This window comes from Gorilla gorilla, chromosome 2, assembly GCF_029281585.2.
Source record: "Gorilla gorilla gorilla isolate KB3781 chromosome 2, NHGRI_mGorGor1-v2.1_pri, whole genome shotgun sequence".
Taxonomy (NCBI): domain Eukaryota; kingdom Metazoa; phylum Chordata; class Mammalia; order Primates; family Hominidae; genus Gorilla; species Gorilla gorilla.
The window spans coordinates 61,421,673-61,437,584 of NC_086017.1; the positions used below are offsets into that span (position 1 = coordinate 61,421,673).

General features: G+C 42.2%; 1 protein-coding gene across 6 annotated transcripts in view; it reads left to right on the forward strand.

The window, feature by feature from the left end:
* Window positions 1-15,912, forward strand: part of RAD54L2 (RAD54 like 2) — a 133,258-nt gene that overhangs the window by 27,608 nt on the left and 89,738 nt on the right. The gene's annotated exons all lie outside the window — the stretch shown is intronic.

A 15,912-nucleotide genomic window follows, 5' to 3' on the forward strand; every position in this document is an offset into this window, starting at 1 on the left:
GGAGGTAGAGGCTGCAGGCTGCAGTGAGCCGAGATCTCACCACTGTACTCCAGCTGCCTGGGTGACAAAATGAGACCTTGTCTTAAAAAATATATATGTGTGTGTGTGTGTTTATATACTTGTAGGTATTGACTACATAGAAATATAATAGATTTTCATTTATGTATTTTTTGAGATGGCGTCTTACTCTGTCACCCACACTGGAGTGCAGTGGTGCCATCTCAGCTCATTGCAGCCTCTGCCTCCCCAGTTCAAGCATTTCTGCCTCAGCTTCCTGAGTAGCTAGGATTACAGGTGCGTGCCACCATGCCAGGCTAATTTTTGTATTTTTAGTAGTGATGGGGTTTCACCATGCTGGCCAGGCTGGTCTTGAACTCCTGACCTCAGGTGATCTGCCCGTCTCGGCCTCCCAAAGTGCTGGGATTACAGGCGTGAGCCACTGCGTTCAGACTAAAATAGATTTTTCTTTATTGATCTTTCATGTAGCCACCTTACTGAGCTCCCCCGCCCCCCCCCCCCCCCCCCTTTTTTTTTTTTTGAGACGGAGTCTTGCTCTGTCACCCAGGCTGGAGTGCTGTGGCGCGATCTCGGCTCACTGCAAGCTCTGCCTCCCGGGTTCCTCCCATTCTCCTGCCTCAGCCTCCCAAGTAGCTGGGACTACAGGCGCCCGCCACCGTGTCTGGCTAATTTTTTGTATTTTTAGTAGAGATGGTGTTTCACCATGTTAGCCAGGATAGTCTCGATCTCCTGACCTCGTGATATGCCCGCCTCGGCCGCCCAAAGTGCTGGGATTATAGGCGTGAGCCACTGCGCCCAGCACTGAGCTCCCTTTATGTCTAGTAGTTTGACTATAGATTTGCTATGTTGAAATAATGTAATCCTTGACTCTTTACAGTTTTCTTTCTTTGTTCCAGTCCCTTTGCCTTTTTTTCGTCTTACTTATTGTAGACTCCAGTTTGATGTTGAGAGAAACACTGACTGACAGCATGCAACCTTATCTTGTTCTGAATTTAAAGGGTACACTCCCAGTCATACTGTGTGGGGCTTGTTTCTAGTAGACTCCCTTTATCCAGTGAAAGTTTTCTTCAAGTTTGCTAAGAGTTTGTTTGCTTTTGTAATCATGAATAGGTTCTGAATTTTATCACAGCCTTTTCTGCGTTTTTTTTTTTTTTTTTTTTTCAATGACAAGAGTCTCAGTCTGTCACCCAGGATGGAGTGTAGTGGTGCCATCACAGCTCACTGCAGCCTCGAACTCCCAGGCTGAAGCTTTCCTGAATAGCTGTGACTATAGGCATGTACCACCATCTTTTCTGCATTTTTAGAGATAGTTATGTCTGTTGACCCTGTTGGCTCTTTCTTCTGTTTGATTAGTTCCTCGTGCGTTTGTACATTCAGATTGTGAGTAAGGCTTTATCTGTGGGAATCTCACATGGCCTGGGTTGAGATATGTGCCTGAGCTATTTTGCGTTTGCTTCTAGGCACCTAAGATGTATCATTTGCCTAGGACCACTTTAGTTTTGGTTAATTTCTTGGACAGTGTAGGTAAGTATATATTTAATCCTCAAACTGATTTGAGGGCTGACTGATGATTACAGGCTCCCATTTTGTCTCCATCCTCCAACCTAGGTTGATGCAGCTTTTATGTTATCTTCTGTATTGGCTGGCAGATTTTTTTGTAGTTTACTCTTTCATGAGATTGTAACTCCTTAAGGTCCTGGCTTTAGGTAGAGGTCATAGTTACTCCTTTTTAGCTTTTTTGAGCCCAAGGCATTATCTCTTATCTTTTTATTTGTGCCCCAAGATTGGCAACCTTTTCTCCCAGAACTGCTGCAGTGTCAAATCTCGAATATTAGTCTTGTGTTTTCAGTTTGTTTTTCATTCTTGGTCCTTGGGGGTTTATATTACCTTTTTATAAGCATAGCTGTGAATCATTTAAAAAGGACAGTTATTATAATTTTATCCACATTTCTACGTGTTTCACAGTGGGATAAGTTGCAGGGTCTCTTAACTGCCAAGGTACCAAGTAGGAAGTTCTTGTCCAACTCGTTAGATGTACCTTTTTCATTGTGTTATCTTGTTGGTTTCTACCAGTTATTCAAGTACTTCCTCTCAGTACTTTTTTTTGTTAACTTTTGCAATTTTTTTGTTTTTGCAGATAATAATTTTACAGGCTTTTGCTGCAAAAATAGAATCAGTAGGGAAGCTATAAAATGACATACTTAATCTTGGTTTGTGTTAATTCTGAAATTTGAAATGGGTGTATTTCATAGTTATTGATCAAGATAGCAGCAGCACTAAAGGTGTTTGTAAAACGACATGGGTCCTTTTCATCCTTTTATGTGAGTGGTGCTTTTCTGAATCTATCCAAGCTCAAAATATGTAATTATTCTTTTAATTTTAATATTTTATTTACTGTAAAGAGTAAACTCCAGTTGGTACAGTATTAATATGTAGTCAAAAATCTAAGTAGAGGCCTTTTCAGTACGTCATATCCAAGCTAGCACAAAAAATAATTTAGTACAGGAATAAGGCAGGAGAATCCCTTGAGCCCAGTAGGTCGAGGCTGCAGTGAGCTATGTTGGTGCCACTGCGCTTGAGCCTGGGTGACAGAGCAAGACCCTGTCTCAAAAAAAAAAAAAAAAAAGAACAAGAATATCTTAAAAATGGGGACATTTGGATGTGAAGGTGAAGTTATGCTGACACGTAACTCCTGTCAGAATTGTTATGGTAGCTCATGTTTTTTATCTTTAGTTAGTGGGAGAGATCATGAGATTCTAGAAATGGAAGTGGCTGCGGTGTGGGGCATGTGGTAGTTTATTACTTAGTATGGCTGAGTGGCAGCCTCCAGCCCTGGTTTATAATGTTCTGCAGCTGTCACCGTTGACTTAGCTGGGCCTTTTATTCAGCTTCACTGTTATGTAACAGTGAGTTGCACTCCTCATTCTTGTATGCTGTGGTGAGCAGGAGGGAGGATTAGCTCCTCATCCTGTCCTTTTTCTGTCATTCACTCCTCTTCCCTTTTTTGGACTGACATTTTTATTTTGGCTGCAGTGCTGGGGAAATGTCCATTTGAGACTAGGTCACAAGAATGTTTAATAACTACTTGTTGATTGAATAACCAGAAGATTGTAACTTCATTAACCCTCCTACTCAAATGCAGGCCTGGAGTCTTTGTCCTTGAGATTTGGCAGTTTTTTCTAGGTGTTCCACTTTTCTTCTTCACTCTCGGTCAACTAGATAGTCTGGACAATGAATGTTGCCAACTGTTATAGGTTGACACAGTGAGCACTGGTGAGGCAGGGATTTGGGGTTTAATTCCAGGCTGCAGCCCCATGGTTAGAAACTATGCAGACCTACATGGTACTCTTAACTGCTCTAGGATGAATGAGTATCCTTGAGCAGTAGGGTACCAGGTTAGAGAGTGTAGAAGTGTTCAGGGCAGGATGTGTAATTAGGGAAGAAAATGCATTGTAAATTTCCTGGTGGGGAATGTAGTGCTATCTTTCATTTTTGTATTAGGGATATAATTTTATATTATCATATGTTTTAATTTGGTGTTTATTCAAATTGTCAACCTTAAATAATGCATTTCAGAGGATATGATTAAGTATGGAGTTTATTTGAGTGCAAAGCTTGAGGATGGCCATCTGGAAACACTGAGTCCAAACAAATGGGGTCAGCATTCCAAAGTGGAGGAGTTAAGGTTTCACTTATGTAGGTAGAGACAGAGAAGTTCCAGCAGGATTATAACATTTTCCACAGAAGACCAATGCATATCTACAACAATTTGATTGGTTACAGGTTGCTACATTTCAAGCAAGATTACTTTATTACTTAATAAGTAGGGGCAGGGATCTGAGAGGTCTTATCTCTAGTGCCACTGGTCTTCCTAATTATTTATAGAAAAAAATACAGAAGTTATAGCTGCATGCCAAGTCACTCAGGCAGCATAACCACATTCCTCTCAAGGCTCAGAATAATTTAAAATTCTAACAGCTTTAAGTTTGAATTATTTATTTTCACAAAATGATGCAGACTTCTTTGATGGCCCAAAATGGTATTTTTGTTGATTCTATTTTTTTTTTTTTTTCTAGACAGAGTCTTGCTCTGTCACCCAGGCTGGAGTGCAGTGGCGCGATCTCAGCTTACTGCAGCCTCCACCTCCCAGGTTCGAGCAATTCTTCTGCCTCAGTCTCCCAAGTAGCTGGGATTACAGGTATCCACCACCACGCCCAGCTAATTTTTGTATTTTTAGTAGAGACTGGGTTTTACCATGTTGGCCAGGCTGGTCTTGAACTCCTGACCTCATGATCCGCCCGCCTTGGCCTCTCAAAGTGCTGGGATTACAGGCATGAGCCACTGTGCCCAGTCTAATTCTCTCTGTTTTTGAGTCAAATAGTCTTACTGCTTTTTTTCTTATGTGAGTTCTTTTAATTGATGGATATATTTGTGCATCATAGTGCCTGGCACAGTGTCTTTTTAATTTATATTTTTATAATATGCTAACATTTTATTTATTATTATTTGTTTTATTTTATTGTATTTTCAAGACACAGTCTCACTCTGTTGGCTGGAGTGCAGTGATGTGATCACAATTCACTGCAGCCTTGACTCCCTGGGCTCAAAATACTTCCACTTCACCTTCCTGAGTAGCTGGGTCTACAGACGTGCACCACTATGCCCAGCTGATTTTGTAGTTTTTTATAGAGACAGGGTCTCACTATGTTGCCCAGGCTGTTCTCAAACTCCTGGCCTCAAGTGATCCTCCTGCCTTGGCCTCCTAAAGTGTTGGGATTACAGGTGTGAGCCACTGTGCCCAGCCTTTTTAATTTTTTTTTTTTTTTTTTGAGACAGAGTCTCACTCTTACCCAGGCTGGAGTGCAGTGGTGTGATCTCAGCTCACTGCAGCCTCTGCCTCCCGGGTTCTAGCAATTCTCTTCCCTCAGCCTCCTGAGTACCTGGGATTACAGGCGCCCGCCACCACGCCTGGCTAACTTTTGTATTTTTAGTAGAGATGGGATTTCACCATCTTGGCCAGGCTGGTCTTGAACTCCTGACCTCTGGATCCACCTGCCTCGGCCTCCCAAAGTGCCGAGATTTACAGATGTGAGCCACCACACCTGGCCCTCTTTTAAATTTTTATTTTTATTTATTTATTTTGAGACAGAGTCTCACATTCGCCCAGGCTGAAGTGCAGTGGCGCGATCTCGGCTCACTGCAACCTCTGCCTCCTGGGTTCAAGTGATTCTCCTGCCTCAGCCTCCCAAGTAGCTGGGATTACAGGTGCGCGCCACCGCACCCAGCTAATTTTTGTATTTTTAATAGAGACGGGATTTCACCATGTTGGCCAGGATGGTCTTGATCTCTTGACCTTGTGATCCGCCTGCCTCGGCCTCCCAAAGTGCTGGGATTACAGGCGTGAGCCACCGGTGCCCAGCCCTATTTTTAAGAATCAATGTTTTGTCATTGGCATGGTGTCTTTGTACAGAAAATGCATAGGCTTTTATTTATTTGTTTATTTTTGAGATGGAGTTTTGCTCTTGTTGCCAAGGTGGAGTGCAATGGCATGATCTTGGCCCACTACAGTCTTCGTCTCAGGGGTTCAAGCGATTTTCTTGCCTCGGCCTCCTGAGTAGCTGGGATTACAGGTGCCTGCCACCATGCCTGGCTAACTTTTGTATTTTAGTAAAGACGGGGTTTCACCATGTTGTCCAGGCTGGTCCCGAACTCCTGGCCTCAGGTGATACACCCGCCTCAGCCTCCCAAAGTGTTGGGATTATAGGAGTAAGCTGCTGCGCTCAGCCAGAAAATGCGTAGGCTTTGAACTAAATAAATTGTTTGCATTTCTGCCTTTCCCTTTGATCATCATTTTTTTTCTCCAAAATAAAGGTCAGCCACTTTTTCCATTAAAATATTTTCTCAGGCTTTTAGTTCATCTCAGCCTTTGCCCCTTGTTCCCTCTACTGTGACAATATTTCCTGACCATAAGGTCCTTGTATGAATTATTTTGGTCTTTGTACCTCCCATTTTGGTGTCTAATGAAATTTGGCTGTGTCTCTGTGGAATACCTGCTTTTTTTTTTTCTTTTTTAAAGACATAGTCTTGCTCTGTTGTCCAGGCTGGTGTGCAGTGGTGCAATCTCGGCTCACTATAACCTTCGCCTCCCGGGTTCAAGCAGTTCTGTCTCAGCCTCCCAAGTAACTGGGACTATAGGTGCCTCACTATTTTTAGTAGAGATGGGATTTCACTATGTTGACCGGGGCAGTCTCAAACTTCTGACCTCAGGTGATCTGCACACCTGGGCCTCCCAAAGTGCTGGGATGACAGGCGTGAACCACCATGCCTGTCCTCAAATAGCTTATTTATCTGATGAGTGGTGGGACATGCATAGTCGGTTATGTGTACATGTACGCATGCACACGCACATGGCATTTTCTAGTCTTTGACAGATGCCCCTTCTTCTCAAGAATTAACATCTATTATTTTCCACTTATAGAAATAGGGTTGTTTTTTTTTTACTTTATTTTTTATTATTTATTTATTTACTTTTGGAAATAGAATTTTTCTGCACTTCCTCTTACTTGCAAAATCTGTAGTCTGGATTTTGTCCAGACTCCATATACTTTTCCCCAGAGAATAGGAGTGTTAGTTTAAAAGAAGCCTTTTTTCTACTTCGCTATTTTGGTTTTAGGTGAAATGTACACTTTCTTTCTCATCTATCTTTGCTAGTATTCACTTGTCAGTGTTTTCTTCAGTATTTATGTCCAGCATTAGACTAGAGAGAGACTTACAGGGCTCTATACATTACTTGTACATATGTAACTGTGATTGGTTAGAAGTGGTGTAAATCTGGCCAGGCACGGTGGCTCACGCCAATAATCTAAGCACTTTGGGAGGCCGAGGTGGGTGGATCACCTGAGGTCAGGAGTTCAAGACCAGCCTGGCCAACATGGTGAAACCGCCCCCATTTCTACTAAAAATACAAAAATTAGCCAGGCGTTGTGGTGGGCACCTGTAATCCCAGCTACTCAGGAGACTAAGGCAGGAAAATCGCTTGAACCCGAAAGATGGAGGCTGCAGTGAGCCAAGATTGTGCCACGGCACTGTAGCCTGGGTTTCAGAGTGAGACTCCGTCTTAAAAAAAAAAAAAAAAAAAGGCTGGACATGGTGATTCACGCCTGTAATCCCAGCTACTTGGGCGGCTGAGGCACATGAATTGTTTGAACCTGGGAGGCGGAGGTTGCAGTGAGCGATGATTGTGCCACTGCACTCCAGCCTGGGCGACAGAACAAGACGTCTCAAAAAAAAGTAAAAGGTGCTATAAATCTTTTTTTTTTTTTTTTTGAGATGGATTCTTGCACTGTCACCCAGGCTCGAGTGCAGTGGCGTGATCTCGGCTCACTGCAACCTCCGCCTCCCGGGTTCAAGCAATTCTCCTGCCTCAGCCTCCCGAGTAGTTGGGATTACAGGCGCCTGCCACCACGCCCAGCTAATTTTTTGTGTTTTTAGTAGAGACGGCATTTCACCATGTTGGCCAGGCCGGTCTCGAATTCCTGACCTTGTGATTCGCCTGCCTCAGCCTCCCAAAGTGCTGGAATTACAGGTGTGAGCCACTGTGCCCGGCAAAAGGTGCTATAAATTTTAAGCACTCTTATTTCTACAATGCTGAGATATGTGTGTGTGTGTATGTGTGTGTGTATGTGTGTGTGTAGGAGCCTAAAACAGAAACAGAAAATGTCGGCACAGGTTAGAATAACTTTGTCCATAAAGTAATGGTGAAATATATAATCTAGATGGATACATAAGTCTCTTTACAAGATTCTTCAGAACTGGGCCACATCCATACACAGAGGGAGGGCAAGCTGGTGAGGACAATTTCTACCTGCTTGTGGGGTGCCGTTTATTTATGTCATTGATCATGCCTAGAGCCTTCCAGAGACAAGCCAAGTGAGACTTTTTCCTCAGAGATGGTTCTAGTTCCTGCTGTGCTCAGAGGAAGAAGGAAAGAGACTCACCCCTTTAGAAGGTAGGCTTAATTAGCCTTTTTAACCCTAAGTCATTGTGTCTTAAAGGAAAGGAAGTTTGTTACTAATTTGTTATTAACTAACTACAGAGAATAGTCAGTTAGGTTATATTTCAAATCTATCTATTTTTTTTTTTTTTTTTGAGATGGAGTCTTGCTCTGTTGCCCAGGCTGGAGTGCAGTGACACAATCTCACTGCAACCTCCACCTCCTGGGTTCAAATGATTATTCTGTCTCAGCCTCCAAATAGCTGGGATTACAGGCATGCGCCACCACGCCCGAGTAGGTGGGACTATAGGTGCACCACCACGCCTGACTAATTTTTGTATTTTTAGTAGAGATGGGGTTTCGCTATGTTGGCCACGCTGGTCTCGAACTCCTGACCTCAGCTGAGCCACTGCGCCTGGCCCAAATCTATACTTTGAAATGAGGTATTTTGGGATTTGTTAAGTGTTTAAATCTTTGGAGAACTAGGGAAAGAAATTTTTATTTTCTTCCCTGTAATTGTCTTTTAGAAAGTTATTTATTTATTTATTTTTAAAAATTATACTTTAAGTTCTAGGGTATATGTGCACAACGTGTAGGTTTGTTACATATGTATACATGTGCCATGTTGGTGTGCTGCACCCATTAACTCGTCATTTACATTAGGTGTGTCTCTTAATGCTATCCCTCCCCCCACCCCCACCCCACGATAGGCCCCGGTGTTTGATGTTCCCCAACCTGTGTCCAAGTGTTCTCATTGTTCAGTTCCCACCCATGAGTGAGAACATGCGGTGTTTGGTTTTCTGTCCTTGTGATAGTTTGCTCAGAATGATGGTTTCCAGCTTCATCCATGTCCCTACAAAGGACATGAACTCATCTTTTTTATGGCTGCATAGTATTCCATGGTGTATGTGTACCACATTCTCTTAATCCAGCCTATCACTGATGGACATTTGGGTTGGTTCCAAGTCTTTGCTATTGTGAATAGTGCTGCGATAAACATACGTGTGCATGTGTCTTTATAGCAGCATGATTTATAATCCTTTGGGTATATACCCAGTAATGGGATGGCCGGGTCAAATGGTATTTCTAGTTCTGGATCCTTGAGGAATCGCCACACTGTCTTCCACAATGGTTGAACTAGTTTACAGTCCCACCAACAGTGTAAAAGTGTTCCTATTTCTCCACATCCTCTCCAGCACATGTTGTTTCCTGATTTTTTAATGATCGCCATTCTAACTGGTGTGAGATGGTATCTCATTGTGGTTTTGATTTGCATTTCTCTGATGGCCAGTGATGATGAGCATTTTTTCATGTGTCTGTTGGCTGCATAAATGTCTTCTTTTGAGAAGTATCTGTTCATATCCTTTAACCACTTTTTGATGGGGTTGTTTGATTTTTTCTTGTAAATTTGTTTAACTTCTTTGTAGATTCTGGATATTAGCCCTGTGTCAGATGGGTAGATTGTAAAAATTTTCTCCCATTCTGTAGGTTGCCTGTTCATTCTGATGGTCATTTCTTTTGCTGTGCAGAAGCTCTTTAGTTTAATTAGATCCCATTTGTCAATTTTGGCTTTTGTTGCCATTGATTTTGGTGTTTTAGTCATGAAATCCTTGCCCATGCCTGTGTCCTGAATGGTATTGCCTAGGTTTTCTTCTAGGGTTTTTTTGGTTTTAGGTCTAACATTTAAGTCTTTAATCCATCTTGAATTAATTTTTGTATAAGGTATAAGGAAGGGATCCAGTTTTAGCTTTCTACATATGGCTAGCCAGTTTTCCCAGCACCATTTATTAAATAGGGAATCCTTTCCCCATTTCTTGTTTTTGTCAGGTTTGTCAAAGATCAGATGGTTGTAGATGTGTGGTATTATTTCTGAGGGCTCTGTTCTGTTCCATTTGTCTATATCTCTGTTTTGGTACTGGTACCATGCTGTTATGGTTACTGTAGCCTTGTAGTATAGTTTGAAGTCAGGTAGCGTGATGCCTCCAGCTTTGTTCTTTTTGCTTAGGATTGTCTTGGCAATGTGGGCTCTTTTTTGGTTCTATATGAACTTTAAAGTAGTTTTTTTCCAATTCTGTGAAGAAAGTCATTGGTAGCTTCATGGGGATGGCATTGAATCTATGAATTACCATGGGCAGTATGGCCATTTCCACGATATGATTCTTCCTATCCATGAGCATGGAATGTTCTTCTATTTGTTTGTGTCCTCTTATATTTCGTTGAGCAGTGGTTTGTAGTTCTCCTTGAAGAGGTCCTTCACATCCCTTGTAAGTTGGATTCCTAGGTATTTTATTCCCTTTGTAGCAATTGTGAATGGGAGTTCATTCATGATTTGGCTCTCTGTTTGTCTGTCATTGGTGTACAGGAATGCTTGTGATTTTTGCACACTGATTTTGTATCCTGAGACTTTGCTGAAGTTGCTTATCAGCTTGAGGAGATTTTGGGCTGAGACAATGGGGTTTTCTAAGTATACAATCATGTCATCTGCAAACAGGGACAATTTGACTTCCTCTTTTCCTAATTGAATACCCTTTATTTCTTTCTCCTGCCTGATTGCCCTGGCCAGAACTTCCAACACTAAGTTGGATAGGAGTGGTGAGAGAGGGCATCCCTGTCTTGTGCCAGTTTTCAAAGAGAATGCTTCCAGTGTTTGCCCATTCAGTATGATATTGGCTGTGAGTTTGTCATAGATAGCTCTTATTATTTTGAGATATGTTCCATCAATACCTAGTTTATTGAGAGTTTTTAGCATGAAGGGCTGTTGAATTTTGTCAAAGGCCTTTTCTGCATCTATTGAGATAGTCATGTGGTTTTTGTCTTTGGTTCTGTTTATATGCTGGATTACGTTTATTGATTTGTGTATGTTGAACAGCCTTGCATCCCAGGGATGAAACCAACTTGATCGTGATGGATAAGCTTTTTGATGTGCTGCTGGATTCGGTTTGCCAGTATTTTATTGAGGATTTTTGCATCGATGTTCATCAGAGATATTGGTCTAAAATTCTCTTTTTTTGTTGTGTCTTTGCCAGGCTTTGGTATCAGGATGATGCTGACCTCATAAAATGAGTTAGGGAGGATTCCCTTGTTTTCTGTTGATTGGAATAGTTTCAGAAGGAATGGTACCAGCTCCTCTTTGTACCTCTGGTAGGATTTGGCTGTGAATCCATCTGGTCCTGGACTTTTTTTGGTTGGTAGGCTATTAATTATTGCCTCAATTTCAGAGCCTGTTATTGGTCTATTCAGGGATTCAGCTTCTTCCTGGTGTAGTCTTGGGAGGGTGTATGGGTCCGGGAATTTATCCATTTTTTCTAGATTTTCTAGTTTATTTGCATAGAGGTGTTTAGGGTATTCTCTGATGGTAGTTTGTATTTCCGTGGGATCAGTGGTGATATTCCCTTTATCATTTTTATTGTGTCTATTTGATTCTTCTCTCTTTTCTTCTTTATTATTCTTGTTAGCAGTCTATCAATTTTGTTGATCTTTTCAAAAAACCAGCTCCTGGATTCACTGATTTTTTTTTGAAGGGTTTTTTGTGTCTCTATTTCCTTCAGTTCTGCTCTGATCTATTTCCTGCCTTCTGCTAGCTTTTGAATGTATTTGCTCTTCCCTCTCTAGTTCTTTTAATTGTAATGTTAGGGTGTCAGTTTTAGATCTTTCCTGCTTTCTCTTGTGGGCATTTAGTGCTATAAATTTCCCTCTACACACTGCTTTAAATGTGTCCCAGAGATTCTGGTATGTTGTGTCTTTGCTCTCATTGGTTTCAAAGAACATCTTTATTTCTGCCTTCATCTCGTTATGTACCCAGTAGTCATTCACGAGCAGGTTGTTCAGTTTCCATGTAGTTGAGTGGTTTTGCGTGAGTTTCTTAATCCTGAGTTCTAATTTGATTGCACTGTGGTCTGAGAGATAGTTTGTTATAATTTCTGTTCGTTTACGTTTGCTGAGGAGTGCTTTACTTCCAACTATGTGGTCAGTTTTGGAATAAGTGTGATGTGGTGCTGAGAAGAATGTATATTCTATTGATTTGGGGTGGAGAATTCTGTAGATGTCTATTTAGTCTGCTTGGTGCAGAGCTGAGTTCAATTCCTGGATATCCTTGTTAACTTTCTGTCTCGTTGACCTGTCTAATGTTGACAGTGGGGTGTTAAAATCTCCCATTATTATTGTTTCGGAGTGTAAGTCTCTTTTTAGGTCTCTAAGGACTTGCTTTATGAATCTGGGTGCTCCTGTATTGGGTGGATATATATTTAGGATAGTTAGCTCTTCTTGTCGAATTGATCCCTTTACCATTATGTAATGGCCTTCTTTATCTCTTTTGATCTTTGTTGGTTTAAAGTCTGTTTTATCAGAGACTAGGATTGCAACCCCTGCTTTTTTTGTTTTCCATTTGCTTGGTAGATCTTCCTCCATCCGTTTATTTTGAGCCTATGTGTGTCTCTGCTTCGGCTCACACTCCGTGGGCTCCACTCAGTGTCCAACAAGCCCCAGTGAGATGAACCTGGTACCTCAGTTGGAAATTCAGAAATCACACGTCTTCTGTGTCGCTTACGCTGGGAGCTGTAGACTGGAGCTATTCCTATTTGGCCATCTTGGAACCTCCCCCCAGTTATTTATTTATTTTTACCTCTAAATACTTTATTATTTCATTCATAGACACATCATTATGTATTTCCTAAGGATGTTCTGTTACATAACCACAGACCAATTCTCAAAATCAGGAAATTTAATATTGATACAATACTATTATCTAATTTATATTCTGTACTCAATGGCATCAGTTGTCCCCAACTATTATTTCCCCTAGGCCCATGTAGCTATTTTTTCCCCCACACTCCCCCCTGCCCCACCCCCTGGTCCAGGATCTAACCCAGGATCCCTCATTACAGTTAGTCTGTTATAATCTGAAACAGTTTTTGGAGGATTATTTTACATACATGTTGAGGTATACACAGGTAGTCCCAGGATCCTTGTCTTCTAATTCTCATTCTGATCCTGACTTCCTCATGACATTCTAGGGAACAATGCTGCTTCCTTGAGAGGAAAAGGATTGTGTTTGAATATAACTCATTTGTGTAATTCAATTCCTATGCATTTTTGTAGCAACTAATAGATTTGGTAGCCTAAGAGGGTATGTTGGCCAAGGGAGAGGAGATAGACTGCTGATGGTTAGACTGCTGATGGAATGTATTTTGAACTGCTCAGATCACTAATGATCTTCATTGGTTCTGCTAATTTTGAAGCAGGATATTTCCCTGACCCCCTCATGGGTGGGAACTGGAGTGCATGGGGACTAGCAGGAGTGAACTCTGCTCACTCGCTGCTCTACTCATCGTGGGAGGGGGAGCACTGGTGAGTGGGTGCAGGAGCTGGGGCTAGTGCTTTTGGGTGCTGGGAAGAGCAAACTCTTTACTGGCCTCGTGGCAGCATCTAGGGGAGGGTGCCTGTGACCCCTGAAGCCCTAGAGGAAGTGTTGCAGTACTCTTTTAGCTTTGTAATCTGTGGGTGGCTTAAGTGTTAACAGCTCAGTGGAGGGTCCGTGTGACAGCCTCTTGCACCCACCCTCATAGCACCTGAGTTCTTGTTCGGTGTCCAGGAAGAATGAGGTCACACGAACGAATTGAAGGTGGTAAATGTGGGGGATTTTATTGCTGATGAAAGTGGCTCTCAGCCAGAAGGGGAGCTGAAAAGGGGACAGAGCGGGACCGTAATCTTCCCCTGTAGGCCTTCCCTGGCCGGACTCCTCTCCGAAGCTACACCATCAAGCTGTCCCTCTGAAGTCAAGCCGCTTTTCTGTGACATCCAACCGTAGTCTCTGATGCACACCTCCTTCTCCTCTCTCTGCAGGCTGAGCCTGGGCTTTTTTTTTTTTTTTGAGACGGAGTCTCACGGTGTTGCCCAGACTGCAGTGCAGCGGCGCAATCTTGGCTCACTGCAAGCTCTACCTCAAGCCTGGGATTTTTATGGGTGCAGGATCGGGGGCAGGGCGGGCCATGGGTTGTTTTGGAAAAGGAAAACATTTGAGTGGGAAAACAGATGTAACTTCTCACTTTGGGCCATGGTTCCAGGCTTGAGGGTGGGGCCCTTGCCAGGGACCTGCCCCCTTCTGCCCAGAATTTCCCTGCCTCCTGTTCCTATCCTAATTCTCATTATCAGTTTTATTATTACTTAAAATATGGAAAACAGTTTTCTCCTAATTCTCATTATCAGTTTTATTATGGAAAACAGTATCTGAAACAAATTTGGTTCATGTGAGATTCCTGTCTTCCTTTGTGAATTGAGGGGGTGAAACTCACTACGTATTTCCATTTACAAACCCCTGTACCATTTAATTACTAAGTCAACTAGAAATGTGACATTTAGTAGTTTAAAGGTACAGTTTAGGGGCATGTGTTCTCAGGACCTCTGAGGCTATATCACAGGCAAACAAAAAAGTTAAATAAGTAGTATATAGATAAGAAAAGGTACAGTTTACCGGTTGTGTTGAAATAATTCCACAGTTTATTTTTACACATGGGAAGTCAAGAAATCCATCTTCAAACTTTCTGTTGCATTTTGCAGATAGAAACTTTTTACCCTTATTTGCCACTTAAATCCATGTGACACTATATTTCCAACACCAACAATCACTTCTCCAAACAGCACCATGGTGTTTCCAACACTAACAATCAATTTTCCGATTCTCTGGACACCAACTAGATGTTCAACAGTATTCAATTCTGACACTGCCGGGAGTTGGAGCAGATACCACAGGCTAAGGGCTCGGTATTGCAACAACACCCCCACTTTAGACACTAGTCTCAAGTCTTGGCCCACCAGTAACTTCTGACCAACCAGCTATGAATAGGGCATTCCCAAGACCCCTCCTCAGGTTTAATAATTTGCCTGAATGGCCCATAGAACTCAGGAACACATTTTGCTTAGGTTTACCTGTTTCTCATAAAGGATACAACTCAGGAACGGTGAAGTGGAAGAGATGCCAAGGACAAGGTATGGAGGGAGTGGAGCACAGAGCTTCTGTGCCCTATCCTGGAGTGTCACCCTCCCAGCACTTTGATGTGTTCTCCAACCTGGAAGTGCTCTAAATCTCATTGTTCAATAATTTTTATAGAGCTCAATTTCCAGCCCCCACAACCCTACTTCTTAGAGTTCAGTGGGTGGGGCTGAAAGTTCCACCCTGTAGTCCCTGGTCATTCTAGGGACGGGGTCTTTCTAGGTCTTTCCAGTCCCATCCTGAGGCTATCTAGGGGCCCCGCCCTAAGTTTATTAGCATAAACTGGTGTGATCAAAAGGGGCTGATTATAAATAACAAAAGACACTCCTATCACGTAGGAAATTCCAAGGATTTTAGGAGTTCTGTGCTGGGAACCTGGGACAGAGACCAAATATATTTTGTCTTATACACAAAGCACCACAAAGGGCCTGCAGCTGACTAACATTACCATTGATTTTAGAACTGTGAGAAGCAGAGCCAAAAGAGTTTACTCCTGTCTTGAAGCTAAGTGCATAGAGTGCCCAAGTCACTGGCAAAGTCACAGTGGAAAAGCGTTAATAACCATACAAATGCAATAATATTAGTACGTTATATTATTTTCTGTAGAATATTTTGAAAATACAAAAGTATATATCACAATGTAGTAGTCATCCATTAAAACTTTTATTTGTAGTAGATACCAATTAAGGAAAAACTGTAGAAACAACCTATATACCATGTAGGTGTAGCTATTTTAAAAGAATTGGTAATTGAAAATCTAAAGTGACCAGTGTCAGCTCAGAAAATCGGCGGTGGTTGTTATTATTATTATCGAGACTGTCGCCTAGGCTGGAGTACAGTGGTGCAGTCTGGGCCCACTGCAACCTCTATCTCCTGGGTTCAAGCGATTCTCCTGCCTCAGTCTACCAGGTAG